This window comes from Gopherus flavomarginatus, assembly GCF_025201925.1.
Source record: "Gopherus flavomarginatus isolate rGopFla2 chromosome 11 unlocalized genomic scaffold, rGopFla2.mat.asm SUPER_11_unloc_1, whole genome shotgun sequence".
NCBI lineage: Eukaryota > Metazoa > Chordata > Testudines > Testudinidae > Gopherus > Gopherus flavomarginatus.
In genome coordinates, this window is record NW_026114602.1 from 470,494 (window position 1) to 491,468 (window position 20,975).

The 20,975-nt window shown below is 45.5% G+C and overlaps 2 pseudogenes; one reads left to right on the forward strand and one right to left on the reverse strand.

Moving 5' to 3' along the window:
* Positions 1–3,434: 3,434 nt before the first annotated feature.
* LOC127040862 (olfactory receptor 4Q3-like) lies at positions 3,435–4,262 on the reverse strand (annotated as a pseudogene).
* A 10,374-nt stretch (positions 4,263–14,636) lies between these two features.
* On the forward strand, positions 14,637–15,587 carry LOC127040863 (olfactory receptor 11G2-like; annotated as a pseudogene).
* Positions 15,588–20,975: the final 5,388 nt, after the last annotated feature.

Below are 20,975 nucleotides of genomic sequence, written 5' to 3' on the forward strand. Positions count from 1 at the left end.
TGAACTGTACTCAGTTGGGGTTCTTGGGGCAGTTGGTCTTTATATGTCTCAGTTCATTACATTTAAAACATCACCCAGCTGACTGGTCACTGGGCCAAGATGGGTTGCTGGAGACTGGTGAGGTGGGACAATAGAGTGTCTGGGGCTTTCCTTGGGTTGTAGGTGGGGTTTTGGGTCGTCCCCAGTGGTAGGGTTTATTTTCTATTTGCCCCCTCTGATATTCGTTCCCCTTGCTAGTAGTTTTTTTTCTTTTCTGCCACTTCCACCCATCTGGCTCCAATCTCCCCCTCCTCGGTTACAGTTGTCGGCTTCCCATTTAGGATGTATCTTTCCATTTCCTCAGGAACACCCTCTAAGAACTGCCCCATTTGCATTAGGAAGGCCAGCTCTTCCAGAGAGTTAGCATTTGCTCCTGATATCCAGGCATCCCAATTGTTTCCAATGTGGTAGGAGTGTCAGGTAAATGACACATCTGGTTTCCACCTTAGGGCTCTGAACCGCTGGCGGGTATGCTCAGGTGTTAGCCCCATTCTGATCCTGGCCTTGGTTTGAAAAAGATCATAATCGTTCATGCATTCCTTAGGCATTTCAGCCGCCACCTCTGCTAAGGGTCCACTGAGCTGTGGCCTCAGCTCTATCATGCACTGGTCTGTAGGGATGCTGTACACAAGGTAGGCCCTTTCAAAATTTTCTAAGAAAGCCTCAGGATCATCACCTGCCTTGTAGGTGGGGAATTTTCTGGGATGGGAAACAGTACCTGGAGAAGGGTTGTTAGGGTTGGCTGGTCCATCCTGCTTAGCCTTGGCTAATTCGAGGACTTGCTGGTGGGCCTCCCTCTGCATCTCTATCTCTTTTTGTTTCATATCCATAGCTCTCCTGTGGTCAGCCTCTTTGGCTTTCTCTTCTCTTTCTCTCTCCTCCATCTCTTTTTGTCTTATCTCCATAGCTCTTCTGTGGTCAGCCTCTTTGGCTTTCTCTTCTGCATCCAGCCTAGCCAGTTCCTGTTTAACTGCTTCCTTGGTACTCATTTTCCTGTTTCCTTGTGCTGGCCACACCCCCTTGCAGCTCACTGAAACTGGGATGCACTCAGCTCAGGGCTGCTTTGTTAACAGAGACTTTCTAACTAGCTATATCTGAGAGGTAGAAATAAATAATACAATTCAGCTTGTAAATTTCTTTTGCTGGCTGCTTGCTCACAGATCGAATCCTCCTCTTAACAAAGACCCTTGTTAAAAAACTTAACACCTCTGCCCTCAGGCTGCTTTCCAAGCAGCTAGAAAGGAGAGAAAAAAAAACTGCTTGCTCACAGCTTGAAGCCTCCTCTTAACAAAGACCATTGTTAAAAAACTTAACACCTCTGTCCTCAGGCTGCTTTCCAAGCAGCTAGAAAGGAGGGAGAAAAAAAATCCTACTGGCTTTTGGTTCCTGAAAAATCCCAAACCGCTTCTCACCATGTCAAGGTTCTTTCCCCACGCTGAACGTTAAGGTACAAATGTGGGGACCTGCATAGACACTTCTAAGCTTAATTTCTAGCTTAGATCTGGTATACTGCCACCATCCAGAAGTCAATGTCTGGAGCACTTCCTGTCCCCCCTAAAACTCTCCCCTCCCTGGGTAGCCTTGAGGGACTTCACCAATTCCCTAGTGAACACAGATCTAAACCCCTTGGATCTAAAAACAAGGAGAAATTAATCATCCTCCCTCCTTCCCCCCACCAATCCCTGATGAGTCCAGATCCAATCCCCTTGGATCTTAAAACAAGGAAAAATCAATAAGGTTCTTAAAAGAAAGCTTTTATTTAAAGAAAGAAAAGGTAAAAATTATCTCTGTAAAATCAGGATGGAAAATGCTTTACAGGGTAATCAGTTCATATAGACCAGAGGGACCCCCCTCTAACCTTAGGTTCAAAGTACAGCAAACAGAGCTAAAGTCCTTCCAGCAAAAGGAAACATTTACAAGTTGAGGAAACAAAAATAAGACTAACACACCTTGCCTGGCTAGTTACTTACAAGTTTGAAAAAGGAAAGACTGATTCAGAAAGGTTTGGAGAGCCTGGATTGATGTCCCGTCCCTCTCAGTCCTGAGAGCGAATAACAACAACAACAAAAAAGAGCATAAACAAAAGACTTCCCTCCACCAAGATTTGAAAGTATTTTGTCCCCCAATTGGTCCTCTTGTCAGGTGTCAGCCAGGTTTGCAGAGCCTCTTAACCCTTTACAGGTAAAAGAGACTTTAATCCTTAACTATCTGTTTATGACACACCCACATCCTTCATAAGGAGAAACCAAAATAATAACTTCTGAAGCCATATGAAAAATGTTGTATTTATCTTCCTGAAGAACATGTTCCCCAGTTCTTCCCAAAAGCTTTCTTTTCCTTTGAGAGTTCTGGAGTCTTGAATCCATGTGAGAAATTTCACACACAACTGCAGGGAAATCTTTCCCACCATTTTCCAACAATGCACTGCAACTGGGTCCTAACTGAAGGGAACCTGCAGAGTTGTGGAAAATGGCACACAGAGCTGAATGCTGCATGGAAGGATGTGCATAGATCATCGTGAAAATCTTTTTCACTAATTCCCCTGTCCACCGCCAACAGCTTAAACGCAACTGCCCAAACCTACTTTATGAAATAAACTCAAAGCATTAAAAGATCATGTATGACTCCATGATTCTAACCTTGTGCAAATCTTTCTCACCATTACTCTGTGACCCTCCATCTCCTTCCTAACAACAAACCAAAACCAGTTACGACACTGAGCCCACATGAAAAATTCCTCACTGATCCCATTATTACATGTGACGTTTTGCACCAGTCCTCGTGAAAATCATTCCCACCATTTCATTCTGCCACCAACCTTAGCACGACACCAAAAACACAGAGTCCAAAAGCCACATATATTTTTTTCATTGCTCCAGATGTCACATGACAAATTTTTCACAAATCCTGCTGAAAAAGATATAATCTCCCACTCATTCACCTTCGAGACTCACTGAGGAGACACTGAAACACAAAGGATGAAAAAATAAATAAATATATGGAGATATATCTATCTCATAGAACTGGAAGGGACCCTGAAGGGTCATCGAATCCAGCCCCCTGCCTTCACTAGCAGGACCAAGATTTTTGTCCCAGATCCCTAAGGGGCCCCCTCAAGGACTGAACTCACAACCCTGGGTTTAGCAGGCCAATACTCAAACCAAAATGTGCAAGTATCCCAGTGTCACATGACAAATTTGTCAGAAATCCTCATTAAAAACATGTCACTGTTCCCCCTGACACCTGCCTAAGAAAAAACCAAACATATTCATAAAACCACATGATTTTTTTCACATGGGTCCCTATGCCACGTGCAAAATTTTACACTGATCCTTGTAAAATAAATAAATAAATGAATAAATAAATCATTCTTTCTCTCTGCTCCCACTTGACTTCTATGTCCAACAAGGGAGCCAAAGCCTAGGTCTCAGTTGCTTCATGGCTTCCTTGACCTCCCGGTTCCTCAGGGTGTAGATAATGGGGTTCAGCACTGGTGTGATGATGGTGTTGAAGATGGAGGCCATCTTGTCCATCTGCAAGCTGGAGAAAGGTCGGAGGGTCACTAAGATGACACCGTATGACCCCAGCAAGACCAGGAAGCAGACCAGCGAGATCAGGCCACTGTTGGACACCATGAGTATCTCCATCACGTAGGTGTCACTGCAGGCTAGCTTGACCACCTAGGGTACATCGCAGTAGAAATTGTCCAGCTTGCTGGGCCCACAAAATGGCAGCCACACCGCCAACACCAGCTGGGTGGAAGAGTGGAACAAGCCTCCAGCCCAGCAGGTTGCCAAGAGGCCCAGGCAGTGGTGGCAGTGCATGGCCTCAGCGTAGCTCGGTGGGTGGCAGATGGCCACATAGCGGTCGTAGGCCATGAGTGTGAGAAGGAACATCTCGGAGCCACCCAGGAAGTGAAGGAAGAAAAGCTGGGCCATGCAGCCCTCATAGGAGATGATGCTGCCCTGGCTCAGCAAGTTGCCGAGCATCTTGGGAGCAGCCACTGAGCCGAGGGCCATGTCAATGAGTGAGAGGTTGGCCAGGAAGAAGTACATGGGGGACTGGAGGAGGTCGGGGTCCACCTGCACTGTCACCACAATGAGGAGGTTACCCAGCAGGCTGGCCATGTAGCAGGCTGAGACCAGGCCAAAGAGGAGATGCTGGAGAAGGCAGGAGTGGGACAGGCCCAGGAGGGTGAACTGTGAGACCACTGAACCATTCATCAGCTCAACGCCTGGAAAAGAGAGGAAATAATGAGATTGGAAGGCAGCGCATTGGAGGGAATCCAGGAGCTCTAGCTTCCATTCTTGCCCCTGTTCTTACTCACCAAACCCCACCCCCCCACCCAAAACTGTGATAGAACCCAGAGTCCTGACTCCCAGCCTCCCCTCCCCAAGTAACTCATTCATAGATTTATACTTTATAAGAGACCACTATGATCATCTGATCTGACCTCCTGCGTCAGCCATCAAACTTGCCTGGATTAACTCCCATTAGAACTGGAGGATCACACTTAGAAAGAAAAAAGATCCAATCTTTATTTAAAAATGGTCTGATTCCACCATAGCCCTTGGTTCAATGGTAAATTGCTCTCACTTTTAAAATTTTGCACTTTATTTCCACTTTAAATGTGTCTAGCGTCAGCTTCCAGCCATTGGGTCATGTTACACTTTTCTCTGATCAATTGAAGAGCTCAAATATTTGTTCTACAAATCATTTCTTACAGACTATGATCAAGTCACCTCATAACTTTCTCTCTGTTAAGCTAAATAGACTGAGCTCCTTGAGTCTCTCACTCTAAGACAGGTTTTCCAATCCTTTAATCATTCTTGTGGATCGTCTCTGACCCTTCTCTAACTTGACAACATCCTCCTTGAATTGTGGGCACCAGAGCTGGACACAATATTCCATCCCTACCAAATACAGAAGTAAAATAACTACTCTATTCCTACTTTAGAGTCCCCTGGTTAGTCCTTTTGGCCACAGTATTGCTCTGGAAGCTCATATTCGGCTGATTATCCACCATGGCTCCCAAATATTTTTGAGTCACTGCTTCCTGGGATGGAGTCGCCCACGCTGTAAGTATGGCCTACCTTCTTTGTTCCTAGATGTATACATTTACATTTAGCTGAATTAAAACACATTGTGTTTGTGCCCAGTTTACTAAACGATCCAGATCACTCTGAATTTGTGACCTGTCCCCTTCAGTATTTATCACTCCCTCAATCTTTATCAATGATGGTTTTATCTTCATTTCCAGATCATTGATGAAAATGTTAAAAGTGTAGGGCCAAGACTGACCTCTGATGGACCCCCCCTGGAAATACACCTTCACTATGATGATTCCCTGCTTACAATTACATTTTGAGCCAGTTTTGAATCCGTTTCATGTGCGTCAGGTTCATTTGTATTCTTCTGGTTTCTTATTCAAAACATCATTGGGTAGCAAATCAAATGCCTTCCAGAAGTCCATGTCTATTACATCAACACTATTACCTGTATCAACCAAACTTGTAATATCATCAAAAAGATATTCAGTTATTTTGACAGGATCTACTTTCTATAAGCCAATGTTGATTGGCTTTAATTATATTACCCTCCTTTAATTCTTTATTAATCAAGGCCCATATCAGCTGGTCCACTATTTTGCCTGGGATTGATGTCCAGATTGATAGGCCTAGGTTTCCCTTGGCTGTCCCATTTACTCTTTTTAAATATTGTCACAACGTTACCTGTCTTCCAGTCTGGATCCTCGCCACTGTTAAAAGGGGAGCTGCCTCCTGGGTTCTCCAAGCCAGCCTGAGTGCTCTAACCACTAGAATATAGAGTCATTCCCAAGCTTGCTTTTTGGCCCAATAACTCTGTAATTATTTAGCCAGAGTGGAACAACTTCAGCAGGAGAGACTGAGCAGAACTCCCTCCCCCAATAGCTCAATGGCTATGGCCCGTGCTTAAGAGAAATCAGAGCTCATTTTGAGAGAATAGTGCTGCCGGAGCCATTGATGGATCTTGTGCCCATAGTTTGCCCATAGCAAGGTACACAAGAAGTGCCTAGACCATATTGGTCACCTCCAGTGTGGTCAGCAGGTATTAGCCTCTTTGTAAGGATCTTAATGAAATATTTATAAATGTTTTGTTATTGTTTGGATGTAGTAACTTGTTTATAATTTAAGCTTTATAGGCATGTTTAGAGCAATTTTATGGCTAAGGTAGTGTTTTGATAATACCGCTCATAAATAATAATAATTCCAACATCCATTTAATTAAAATGCCTAATTAACATGGTGGAGAAAGATACTTTGTTTTAAAATGAGAACCTCATCACCTCTTTGGTGCAGGTTAGTGCTCTTAAACATCTCCCAGTCTGCCCAGTAATGACCAAATGAAAACAGGGAAGACCATACTTTACAGTCTCACCCATTTCAGCCTCAACCGGTGTACCTCACGCTGTGAATTTAAACCAATATAGTTAAATGGATGCAAAAGGTGATGTGGATGTTCTTAACTCAGTTTAAACTCGATTATTCTGGCTTATCTGAAATCAATTAGAAATAGCTTTAAGCTAATCTGAAATCAGCTTCTTTGAGACCAAAATAAGTGTGTCCACACACCAGTTTAATTATACCAGTTTAAAAGCCAATTCAAATTGCCGGTATATTAATTGCTGATACCTAAATTGTTAATTGGTCACATTCTTATACTGCTTGATCGTTCTTCAGCAAAAAGCAGATTTACATTTCAGACTGACAGGCAGACAGACATATATATTTTAAAAAGTAACTGTGAGGATAGATAGACACAGAGACAAAATCTAAATTCAAAAGAAAGAAAAATGTTTTAAAATATTTTGAATGGACCTTCCCCCTCACTTTCATAAAGAAAAAAGAAAAGAAAAGAAAAATTACATTTCCTTTGTAGATCACTTGTAAAAAGAGATTCTGATCTGTTGTATATTCTCTGAACTCAGAAAATCAGAGCAGATACTTCTCTACCTTTGTCTGGACCTGGAATTTATGTTGGACTATTTTAATCAAATCTAGAAATACACAGAAATATATCTTTATTGATTTAACATCTCTATTGTCTCTATTTGAATCTTACCAATTTAATCAATGAATTAATGTAATATATATTTACTACTTTAATATTTGATTTTAACCTGAAAAATGTGTAACATATTGTTCTTAATCCAATATTCAACTGATTCTGGAAATTTGTCTGATATAAAATTATTTTAATTGGCTCCGGAGATTAAAAAAATACAACTACAAATGTCATATTTAATCCAAATCTAAAAATATATGTAATTGTTAACTGAATATTTTAATAAAATCTAGAAATATTAGCTTAATATTTTAACCACACCTGGAAAATATAATGTATCATTATTTAGTATTTTAATCAAATCAGCAAAATGGTACAAAATGTATTTAATAATTTAATATTTTAAGCAAATATGTAAAAAAGTAACATATAATTCCAAATTTACTATGGTAATGAAAAATGAGACTGTATCATTATTTTGAGCATAATAGGAATTCATATCCTATATACTTATTAATGTAATATGTTTAACAAATCTGGAAATCATCACAATGTTTACTTATTAATCCAAGGTTTTAATCAAATCTAGAAATTAACATGATATGTAAATATTAATTTAACATATGAAGTGAATATAGAAATCATTACAGCCTTCACTTAATATTAATGACTAACTTATCAATATTAATAAGTAACTATTTTCACTGCATGTAGGAATGAATAAAATGTCTAATTTTTAATTTATTATTTTAATCAAAAGAGGACTAGATGACCTCCTGAGGTCTCTTCCAACCCTAATCTTCTACGATTCTAGTATATAATTATTCGTTTATTATTTAAGTTGAAGGTAGAAATGGATAGCATATACAGTTATTAATTTGTTTTAATTAAATATAGGAATGGATATCTTCAGTAGTTTTCTTTATTTTAATCAAAAATATAATATAGTTATTAATTTTACATTTTAATCAAATCTAGGAATTAACACACCACACAATTATTAATTTTGCATTCCGAGTCTCAACATTAATATAAACTGTAACTCTTAATCTGCCATTTTAATCTAATCTGGATAATATAATGTGTAAATTGTTTGGGACTCTTTTTAGCTTCTGTGTTTGTGCAGCTCCTAGCACAATGAGGCCCTGGTCTGTGACTGGGGCTCCTACGGGTTACCTCAATAATAAATAAACAATTCAATAATCAATAAATAGTATGATTATCATTTGACTCTAAACATTCTTTTTACATGTAAGGATTGTTTGTAGAGTTTAATCATATTGCTATTTTAATACAAATGTTTTTATATTCAATCTAGATTTTCCTTCTGCAGAGACTTTAGGGTTAATCTACAGCTGATGTCATCTTTGGATCTCTCCAAACTCAAAGTCCTCTTGATTCAATTCTGTACCACTATTTAGTTAGATGAGAGGAAAGGTTTGGCTGCCCTGAAGGTCCCCGGTGGTTCACATCTAATGTTTCCAAAAACTTCGGGGTTTCAGCTGCTCACCTGCAGGGTGAGGAAGAGACTCCCACCCACCCAAAAAATCTATTTGGGAGCGGGATTATTTGTATTGTTGTCTTCTTGCTCCTAAGCATTGGCATGGCCACAGCTGGAGATGGGACACTGGATTAGGTGGATGCCAAACTCTCTCTCAAGCGCTTGGTTGGCAGTTCTGTCTCACATGCTCAAGGTTTAATTTGTTGCCTGATCCTTTCAATGGTCAATAACACTAGTTCTGGTTGCCAGTTGACCTGATTAATAAACTGAGGGTCAGCAGATTCTTGTTCCAGAATCAGGCTACACAGAATTAAAATCAGCTAATTAAATATCACCAAGGTGTAGGTCAAAGCAAAGACTTAGAGGTTTTTATTAAAATCAGTAATAAAGTCAAAAAAGCTCTGAGCCACATAAACAGATAGAAATAACACAGTATTGGAGGTATCTGTGTATCATTCTTTGCATATGCTCTTAGATTTCCATACCTCCACCTTTCTTTGTGGACCTGGCGGTAAGAGACAAAGAATCATCCCTGTCCCTGGCATGCTGATGGTCCAGGTGCCTCAATGCCCAAGATTGATGGTAGATAACAATAGAGCTGAAGGGTCCAATGATGGAAAAGCTCCCCATCCGCATGATGGGTTGCCCTATTATAGGACCTGAGCGCCGTTATGAATATTCATGCTAAAGCTCAACCTTCTATGCCCAAATCGAACTTCCTCGCCCTCTTAACATCAGGGTGAACTGATCCTAGAGATTAACATATTAATGCCATTTAACTCCTGATCCTATGCGTCACCTCTTCCTCAGACAGATTGGCAGTTATCACGTCCATGTTCCTGGGGTTGCTGTTTACCTGCCATTGAACAAGCTGTCCCTAGTTCCCCAAAATCTAAGGGTAACTGTCAGGCCATTTATCCATGCCAAATGTCACAAGCCAACTATTCTGGACTATACTTCTGCTAATTTGGGGAATCTAATGTCTTACAGGATACAAGCCTGTAGGCTCCTTGCCATTACAGCTGAATATAATGAAGGCAAGCCAGTCCCATGGGCTACAAATTGGTCACCGTAAGTGGGGTGAGGCAGGTATTTTTCCCCAGCTCAGATTGGCAGTAACCTTGGGTTATTCCACCTTCCTTTGTAGGGTGACCAGATAGCAAGTGTGAAAAATCGGGATGGAGTGAGAGGTAATAGGTGACTATATAAGAGAAAGCCCCAAAAATCAGAATTGTCCCTATAAAATCAGAACATCTGGTCACCCTATTAATTTGCTGCATGTAGATACAGGTCAGTTGCCAAGATGAGCTGGGTGTATCTCCTTTAATCATTTCCCTGCAATTGTGGGGGCCTTAGGGACTGGTGCACATCAGTCCCCGCCATTCTCTGTCAGTGACACCTCACAGTTTAGCCTCCTGAGGTTTGTAATATCTTGGTCTAGTTTCAGTTGCTAGGCAGTGTTGGTGGCCTGAAATCTACAGATGTTGAGACTAGGTGATCTGCTGGTCCCTTCTGGTTTTAAACTCTAACCCAGGTGTCCAGACACCCAACCACACCAGTCTAACCCACTAGATCCCAGTCCCCTACCAGAGCTATGGATACAACCCAGAAGCTCTGACTACCCACTTACCAAATTGCTCTGACCCACCAGACCAGGGGTTCCCTAACAGGGGTGGGGACCCCTCAGGGGGTCACAACTTTATCACATGGGGGAGTTGTGAGCTATCAGCCTCCACTCCAAACCCCACTTTGCCTCCTGCATTTATAATAGTGTCAAACATATTTTAAAGTGTTTTAATTTATAAGGGAGGTCACATTCAGAGGCTTGCTATGTGAAAGGGGTCACCAGAATGAAAGTTTGAGAACCACTGCACTAGACCCAAGTGCCCTCTGAGACCTGGGAAAAGAACCCAGGAGTCCTGGCTCCCAGTCCAGCTCTCTGACCACTGTAGCTCACACTCACTGCCAGGGCCGGCTCTACCATTTTTGCCACCCCAAGCAAAAACAAACAAACAAAAAAGCCCGAACTGCCGAAGCAAAAAAAGCACAACAACCCTCAGACTGTGCAGCCCCAAGAATGGAGGGAATGCGGCCCCTTAGCATGTGCTGCCCCAGGCATGTGCTTCCTCCACTGGTGCCTGAAGCTGGCCTTGCTCACTGCCTGTGCTGTGTCAACTCTTGACATTAACAGAGGCTGTCCATCTCTGAGGGGTCTCTGCCCAGTATCTTTCTTGGGGGTTAGAAGCACTTAATAAATCATAGAGACCAGACTGCAAATCCCTTGGTGGAATTAGCTTGTTTCGATGTCTGACTGCTTCTCGCTATGGATATTGATGACCTGGGCTGCTGATGAAGCCAATTAAACAGCTGAGCTGAAGTTACCACTGGCTCCTGCTTGAAAAGTTGGAGCCAGGCAACTAAAAAGAAAAGTTATCTCATCTCCTGAGAGCTGAGGGCAGATGCCAGGGGCGGGGGCTGTGGGTCAGGACTGGGAGGCCATGGGCAGAGAAGGGAGCTGAGTCTCCAGGATCCATTCAGCTCTTGGTCTCTGGCAATGAGCAGAGCTATAGTCTCAGGTTCATATGGACCCCTGCTCAGCTGGGAATCAACCCACTCATTACACATGGGACCTACTGCACAGAGCAGGAGGTGTCACTATCGCCCTGGGGTGACAGGACAGGGAAGAGGTCCAGGTGAAGGGGACCTTGATGGGTTCAGTAGGGGTCTCCTAATCCCAGTGAGATTTATTCCCACATGGGTAAGCCTATTGGGATAGTTTATTGGAGTGCAAGGGGGAAGAATCTGGGTCTAGCTGAGTGGAAGGGGAGTTGAGACCACCCTAAGCAGACAGAGAATGGGACAAGGGAGATCATCCCATTCTAAGGTCCCATTCTATGCCTCACATCCCAGCAACACCAGTCCCTCTCTGTAGGGGGAACAGCTCTGTTCTGAGCTCCCCATATATGCCCCCCCAGGTGCCCAAGTTCCTCTCTGTGGGGGGGTCGACATATTTTGAGTTCCCCAGTCTATATCCCCCAGCACGGCTACACAAGACACACCCTTCTCCCCCACTCCATCCATCAAACCCCCAGCCACAACCCTCACCCCCAATCTGCCCAACCTCTCCAACCGGACCCCTCACCCCACCCAGTCCAGTCCAGTCCCCATCACCTCCACTCCCGCCAGCCCATCACCCCAACTTCCTCCAGTTCCCTAGCCTGGCCTGTTACCCCCATTCCATTCAGGCCCTGCCCCCACCAGGGCCCGCCCACCACTCCAGCCAGCCCCCAGGAGATTACCCTGTTTATTTTGGCAGAAACTGAAAAAACCTGATTTTAAACAGTGAATTTTTCCAGTTTTCCAATTGTCACCCTTGTCCATTGAGTCCCAACCAGAGTAGGGGCTGGAGGTTGACCAGAGTGGGGACTGGGCCCAGCTGAGTGAACAGCTTGACCTAGAGAAACAGAGAAGTGTGCAACCTCCTAGCTAATTAATAATAATGATTAACGAGGGGCTGGCTGAATATAGGACCCACACAATGGAGATCCCATAAAGAGTTTTGCTATTCCCTTGGCTTGGCAAAGGAGAAACACATCATCCCCCTGCAATGTGAGGGCTACACTTGGCCTGGGCTCATAAAGCATCTTCCTCCTCTGACCATGTACACAGCACAAGTGAGATGCAATCAGCTCTGGTGCAGGGGAGCTCAGTAACAGCCACACAGTGACACTGCATGGAGATGGTTTTATCTTTTGCTGAGATGCAGCCAGCTCTGGGGAAGGCTGGCAGGGGAGCAGCCAGTAAGGAACATCGCAAGGGGATGGCTCACTTGGCACTGAGGGGTGGAGTGTGGCCCTGATGCTGCCTGCTGGAGGGAATGAACCCTGCACTGTGTGTGGAAAGAGAGAGAGAACCCAGCACCTCCTAGAAGACAGAGCACTGCCTTAGTACTGCCACTCTCTGATCACAATTCGCCATGTGCCCAAGGGGCTGGCACTGGGGGCTTTCAATGTGGCCTCATATTAACACCTGCCAAGTCCTGTTTGTGGGGGTGAGGGGCTGTGTATGTGGTGAGAAGGTCTGTATGAGTGTGTAATATGGGAGGGCTGGGGGGGATGGTCTGTGGAAGGCTGTGTGTGACAAAGGGTAATGTGGGGGCAGTGAGTATGTGTGAGGGGATATCTGGTGTGGGGTGTTTGTGTTGAGGCTGTGTGGAAAGCACAGGGGCGACTCTCCCAGGCATTCCCCTGAATGCCCATAGTTCATCCAGAGATCAAATCCAGGTCTGGCTGCTCTTACACACCCCAGAGACCAAGTACCAAGAAGGACCTAGGCACTCAGAGAGCAGATATCAACCCCCTCTTGCCCAGCTCCCTTCACAGCAGAGGTAGAGAGAGGATGCTTAAATCTCACAGGCAGGTGGGTTTTCACACACAGTTTCCATTCTTCCCTGGCTACTGCTGTTCTGCTGCCCACTCCTCCCTGCGCCAACCACTAACCCGGCCATGCACAAGTGCAGGCTGGAAATTAGCAGAAGGTTTCTAGCATTCAAAGGGGGAAGGTTTTGCAACAGCTTCTCAGTCGGAGTTGTGGGGCGGGGCGTGGGGTCGGGATGGACACAACTTCATTAGTTTTAAGAGATGTAGAAAAATGTATGAGTGCGAGTGTATGATGGATCTGCTTGTGATGGTGCAAGGTAGAACTCCACAGTCCTGGAATTCACATCCAGTTAATATTCTATAAAATCGTAGAACTGGAAGGGATCTCGAGGGGTCATCTAGTCCAGTCCCCTGGACTCATGGCAAGACTAAGTATTATCTAGACCATCTCTGACAGGTGTTTGTCTAACTGCTCTTAAAAATCTCCAGTGATGGAGACTCTACAACCTCCCTAGGCAATTTATTCTAGTGTTCAACCTCCCTGACAGTTAGGAAGATTTTCCTAATGTCCAACCTAAAACTCCGTTGCTGCAATTTAAGTCCATTGCTTCTTGGCCTATCCTCAGAGGTTAAGGAGAACAATTATCTCCCTCCTTCTTGTAACAACATTTTATGTACTTGAAAACTGTTATTATGTCCTCTCTCAGTCTTGTCTTCTCCAGATTAACAAACCTAATTTTTTCAATCTTCTCTCATAGCTCATGTTTTCTAGACCTTTAATTGTTTTTGTTGACTTCTATGGACTTTCTCCAATTTGTCCACATCTTTCCTGAAATGTGGAACTCAGAACTGGACACAATACTCCAGCTGAGGCCATATCAGCATGGAGTAGAGCAGAAGAATTGCTTCTTGTGTCTTGCTTACAACACTCCAGCTAATACATCTCAGAATGATGTTTACTTATTTTGCAACACTGTTAAACTGTTGATGCATATTTAGCTTGTGGTCCACTCTGACCCCCAGATCCCTTTCTGCAGTACTCCTTCCTAGGCAGTCATTTCCCATTTTGTGTGTGTGCCACTGATTGTGCCTTCTGAAGTGGAGCACTTTGTGTTTGTCCTTATCAATTTCATCCTATTTACTTCAGACCATTTCTCTACTTTGTTCCGATCATTTTGAATTTTAATCCTGTCCTCCAAAGCACTTGCAACCCCTCCCAGCTTGGTATTGTCCACAAACTTTATAATTGTACCCTCTATGCTATTACCTAAATCATTGATGAAAATATTGAACAGAACTGGACCCAGAACTGACTCCTGCAGGACTCTACTTGATATTTCCATCCTATGTTCCTAAAACTCATGCTTCAGGATTTAGCTGGCCATTGGAAGGGGCCAGGAAGGGATTTTTAACCTCTGCACCCCATGTATTCTCAGAGGAGTTTTTGGTGGCTTATTTTTTGTTTTTTTTAAATCTGCTTCATATGAAGCATCAGGCGATGCCCATGGCTGGAGATAGGACAGTGAGAGGTGTGCCAGGTCTCTGAGGTGGAGTTTTGGATGAGATATGTATGAGAAAAACTGACTGACTATATGTGTGCTAGTCATTACTACTGTAACCACTAGACCCCTCTCCCTTCCCAGAGCTCTGGGCAGAACTTTGGTGTCCTGTTGATGGTTTATTTTCAGCTCTGGGGCTCCCCGATAAATCCAGCCATCACAGTGACCAAGTTCATCCTGCCGGGTTTCCCCTCCCTGGGCCAGCCGAGCCTAAATCTCCTGTGTGACCCTTTCTCCTGCACCTATGTTGGGGCACTGGCAGACAACCTGTGCATCATGTGGGCTGTGCTGAGGGACCCTCCCCTCCAACACCTACCCATATACATCCTGCTGGGGAACTTCTCCTGGATGGAGACCTGCTATGTCCCGGACACGGTGCCACGGATGCTCTCTGACCTAGTAAACCCTGGTGTCGCCATCTCCTTCCAGGCCTGCTTTTTGCAGTTCTACATCTTCTTTTCCATGGGGGCTACCGAGTGCCTCTTCCTCTCAGTCCTGGCCTTGGATAGGTATCTGGCCATCTGCCACCCCCTGCGCTACCCTGTCCTCATGTCCACACAGAGGTGCTGGGTGATGGCTGCCTCCTGCTGGCTCATCGGCTTCCTGTGGTTCATAGTGCCTGTCACCCTCATCTCCCAACTCTCCTTCTGCAGGTCCACCCTGGATTGTTTTGTCTGTGACCCAGCCCCATTGCTGGCTGTCTCCTGAGCCCCAGCTCCCCAGGCTGAACATTCCTGCTATGCTCTGACCGCCTTTGTCATCCTTGGCGCTGCCATCTGCACCCTGACCTCCTCTGGGCTTATCATCAGGGCTCTGCTGCGGCTGTCCACAGAGGCCGGGCAGCACAAGGCCTTCTCCACCTGCTTCTCACACCTTACCATTGTGGGCCTGTTCTGCGGCTCTGGCCTTGTCAACTACATCAGCCTGGCAGCCTTAGAGGGCAGTGGGAAAATGGCAGCCCTGTTCTACGCAGTGGGGACTCCCCTGCTCAACCCACTGATCTACAGCCTGAGGAACAAGGAGAGGAAGGAAGCTCTGAGGAGGACGCTGCTGGGGAAGCAGTAGGGGCTTCTGCTCTGTCCCCAGCCTGCAGGGACTGGCCGGTAATGGGGTTGGCAATGGGATATGGGGCCCTTCTCCTCCAGGGGTGCTGGCTCACACCTTCCAAACACAGCATTTTGCATACCTTTAGGGGTCCCTCATAGCATAAAAAATGCCTGTGTGATGATACAGCCAGAACACAAGGTGAGCAGGGTATGTGTGTTTGTGTCCTTGCTGGAGGAAACAAGTCCTGCTCAGTGTATGTGTTTGCAGGGGGTAGGAGAGCAAACTGTGTGTATGTGCAGGGAGGCTGGCTCTCATCTCTGCCTGTTTTGTGCAGCTGTATGTCAAGGCGATTACCTGGATCAATGTGTTCTCTCACACTTAGAGCCAGATGGAAAAGTTCTGCCCACCTTATCATCCAAAGAAGCTCCAGTGATGTCCAGAGACTGATAGCTGAAACCCAATTCATAGGGATGCTATCTTGTAGGTTATGGATTGCACTCCTCTCCCACAGCCAAGGATAGAACCCAGGAGTCCAAGCCCTGCAATCTAACCCAGTCAACCCCACTTGCCACTTACAGCCAGGGATAGAACCCAGGCATCCTAGCACCCTCATTTAACCTAGTAGTTTTCAACCAGGGGTATGTGTACCCCTGAGGATATGCAGAGTTCTTCTGGGCGTATATCAACTCATCTAAATATTTGCCTAGTTTTACAACAGGCTACATAAAAAAAGCACTAGCGAAGTCAGTACAACCTAAATTTTCAGACAATGCCTTGTTCATACTGCTCTATATACTATACACTGAAATGTAAGCACAACATTTATATTGTAATTGATTTATTTTATAATTATATGGTAAAAATGAGAAAGTCAGCAATAGCGTGCTGGGACACTTTTGTATTTTTATGTCTGATTTTGTAAGCAAGTAGTTTTTAAGTGAGGTGAAACTTGGGAGTATGCAAGACAAATCAGACTCCTGAAAGGGATATAGTAGTCTGGAAAGGTTGACTACTTTGAGAATAGCAGGGACTGATGGGCACTGGAGCTACTGATCTAACCCACTCAACCCCAATTGCCTCCCACAGCCAGGGATAGAACCCAGGAGTCCAATCCCCCCTGATCTAACCCACTAGTCACCACTCCCATCCCATAGCAAGAGACAGAAATGAGAAGGGTTCTAACCATCAGGAACAGCTTTCCAAGGGGGGGAAACCATTAGTTTTAAGGGAGAACTAGGCCAATAGATGAGTGGGATTGCATGATGGGATTGCTTATGATGGGGAGGAGGGCAGGGTTTGGCAGCCCTGAAGCTCCTTTCTGGTTCATGTCTGATGTTCCTAGAACCTTACGCTTCCAGGTTTCAGCCAGTCACCTGTGGGGGTCAGGAAGGGAACCCCAACCCCAAGAAAACCATTTTGGTTTGGTTTGAGTTTGGGTTTTTGTATGGAAGGGGTTGCCTGTGTTGTTGTCTCTTTCTCAAAGCATCAGGGATGGCCAGTGGTAGAGATAGGACATCAGGTCGGGTGGACCAGGGCTCTGAGGTAGCACCCAGCATTCTCTGTCTCAGGTGCTCATCTGGCTGGTTCTTGCTCACATGCTTTGGGTCTAACTGATTGCTCTGTGTGGGGCAGGGAAGGAATTTTCCCCCAGATCAGATTGGCAGTGACCTTGGGGGATTTGCTCCTTCTTCTGCAGTGTGGGATGTAGCTCATTCATCAGGGTTATCTGGGTATATCTCGCTTAACCCTTTCCCTGCTATTGCTGGGGCTCCAGTGCCCATCAGTCCCTGCTATTCTCTGCCTGTGGCACATAACAGTTTAGCTTCCTGAGGGCTCTCCTACTTTGGTCTAATTTCAGCTGCTTGTTGGCATTGGTGGCCTGTGATCTACAGAAGGTCAGACAAGCTGATCTGTTGGTCCCTTGTAGCCTTAAACTCTAACCCAGGAATCCAGACTTCCAGACCCTGCTCTAACCCCCTGGATCCCACTTTCCCACTCCTCTCCAAGAACAATGGATAGATCCCAGGAGTGCTGACTACCCAACCCTCCCTGCTGTAAGCCACTGGACCCCACTGCCCTCTGAGAGCTGGTAAAAGAACCCCAAAGTCCTGGCTCCCAGTCCAGCCCTCTGACCACTAGACCCACACCCCCGCTGTGTCAATTTTAGGCATTAACGGGGGCTGTCCATCTCTGAGGGGCGTCCATCCATTATCTTTCATGGGAGTTTGAGCCACTTTAAAGCACATGGACCAGACTGTAAATCCCTCAGCGTAATTAGCTTGTTTTGATATCTGAACTGATTTGGGCTGCTGGTGGAGCCAATTAAAGAGCTGAGCTGAGATTGCCAGTGGTTTTAATCCAAGTGCTAGGAGAGGGGTGGGGGTATAGGTCAAGACAGGGTGGGTCAGGACTGGGATTCCCAGGCGGACACAGGAGCTGTGTCTCCAGGGTTGTCAAGGTTCCTTCCCCACTCTGAACTTTAGGGTACAGATGTGGGGACCTGCATGGACACTTCTAAACTTAATTACTAGCTTAGATCTGGTATCGCCGCCGCGATCCAGAATTTCAGTGTCTGGAGCACTCTCTGTACCCCCAAAACTTTCCCCTCCCTAGGTAGCCTTGAGGGACTTCACCAATTCCCTGGTAAACACAGATCCAAACTCCTTGGATCTTACAACAAGGAGAAATTAACCATCCCCCCTCCTTTCCCCCCACCAATCCCTGGTGAGTCCAGATCCAATCCCTTTGGATCTAAAAAAAACAAGGAAAAATCAATCAGGTATTAAGAAAAAAGGCTTTTAATTAAAGAAAAGAAAGGTAAAAGAAAACCTTCTGGGAGAGATTAGCATACCAGCTACTCTCACAGACAACAGATTCAAAACACAGAGGATGTTCCTCTGGGCACAAATTTAGTTACAGAAAGAAAAAATACCCAAATACTCAATTTTTGATAATTCCCTTAATGGTACCAAAACAAGTTACAAAGAAAATAAACATAAACCTATTTATTCCTTTCTAAAACTTACTACTCTGATAAGAGGTTGGTTCCTTGATCTTTTTCACTCTGGCTGAAACTGAAACTTTAAACAAAGGAAAAACTTCCCTCCTTCCTTTTGAAACATCTTGTTCCCCCATTGGTTCCTCTGGTCAGGTGTTAGCTAGGTGAACTGTTTAACCCTTTATAGGTAAAAGAGGCATTAACCCTTAACCATCTGTTTATGACAAGGGTGCATTCAGCTCTTGGTCTCAGGTTCACATGGACCCCTGCTCTGCTGGGAACGAGCTCACTCATTACACATGGGCCCCACTGCACAGAGCAGGCAGGCATCACTACTGAAAGGGGGCCTAGTTCATCAGGGTCCAACACAAGGCGAGTGGGGTGAGAGACCCGTCCTGGGACCACGCGCCTTACTCAGGCAGAGTAGAACAGACCTCAGCCACAGTAGAACAGTCAGCTACTATCCTGAGGGGCAGGAAGCCTCTCACTCCCCATCTGAGATAGGAGCTCCAGCAGGGATGAACCCAACACCTGACAGCCCACGGAGACAAGCAGGGGGAGGAAATTCCTTGAAAAGTTCCCATGCCCCCGTTGTCATTCCTGCACACCTCACCCCTCTAGTTACCAGGCTCCCTCCCACATCTGGAGACGTAAGGGGCTAGATCCACACAGGGAACTTACACCCAGTGGTGCAGCACCTGACATTTAGGTTCCTGCTGCCTATTGCAATCCAGAGACCCTAGGTAGGTGCCCAGGCTGCATAGACCACGCATGGGGCTAGACAGGTACCTACAGCTCGGAGCCACCAAAACTAACCAAAGGGAAATGTCAAGGAGAGGGATGCGGCCAAAGTGCTGCTGGCACCTCTCACAGCTGACACTCCTCTGTGGGAGGCAGGAACCTAGCATGAACCTGTGAATTTGCCTAAATCCTTTTACGAACCATCTGTACGGCTTTGTGCTGATCTCCTTGGTGGCACTTGCCCTCTAGGGGAAGGAATCAGATCTCTCCCTGGGCCGCAACAGACCGGGCCAGGTATTCACAGAGCCACTAGGACCTTCTGGACTGGAACCAACGCATTGGGATGGAAGATCCTAAACAGACGCGGGGAACCTCAGGGACTGAAGACAAACCCCTAGCTGCAGAGCCAGCTGAACGTGTTGGCGACTGTGTCGGGAGGACAAAGACATGGGGGGGCAGGTGACTGTGTCAATGGGAGCTGTGCTCACCTAGGTAACTCTGTGTGCTGGGGACTGAGGGCCAAAGAGAGCAGAATGGGGTGCGGGGAGCAGGGCATGGACAGGCCCTGGCTCTTACTTAACAGGAACTGTAACCCAAGCCTGCCTCCCTCCTACTAACCCAAAGCCTGGGGGCATGCAGCCAGAGGACTGATAAGGGCCTCCTTGGGTTGAAAAGGCTCCGTGGTATTGCTGCAGAGCAGGCCGGAGGACACTGCGCCCTGCAGGGATCTGAACAAGCCTCCTCCAGGAGTTTGGCCCAGCCAGGGAACCCCAGAGACAGGGATCACTGTTGCCCTCAAGCTGGGACGAGGAAGCCTGGCCCTGTGGAGCTGGGTGGATGCTTGGGGCCAGCCCACTGTCATAAACAGATAGTTAAGGGTTAATGTCTCTTACCTGTAAAGGGTTAAGAAGCTCAGTAAACCTGGCTGACACCTAACCAGAGGACCAATGAGGGGACAAGATACTTTCAAATCTTGGTGGGGGAAAGTCTTTTGCGTGTGCTCTTTGTTTTGGGGGTTGTTCGCTCTTGTGACTAAGAGGGACCAGACGTCAATCCAGGCTCTCCAAATCTTTCTGAATCAGTCTCTCATGTTTCAAACTTGTAAGTAACAGCCAGGCAAGGTGTGTTAGTCTTATTTTTGTTTTCTCAACTTGTAAATGTTCCTTTTTGCTGAGAGGATTTTACCTCTGTTTGCTGTAACTTTGAACCTAAGGCTAGAGGGGGTTCCTCTGGGCTATATGAATCTGATTACCCTGTAAAGTATTTTCCATCCTGATTTTACAGAGATGATTTTTACCTTTCTTTCTTTAATTAAAAGCTTTCTTTTTAAGAACCTGATTGATTTTTCCTTGTTTTAAGATCCAAGGGGATTGGACCTGGACTCACCAGGAACTGGTGGGGGAAAGGAGCGGGGATGGTTAAATTCTCCTTGTGTTAAGATCCAAGGGGTTGGATCGGTGTTCACCAGGAACTTGGTGAAAAAGCCTCTCAAGGCTGCCCAGGGAGGGGAAGGTTTTGGGGGGACAGGAAGTGATCCAGACACTGAAATTTTTGGATGGTGGCAGTGATACTAGATCTAAGCTAGTAATTAAGCTTATAAGTTTCCATGCAGGTACCCACATCTGTACTCTAAAGTTCAGAGTGGGGGAGGAACCTTGACACCCACT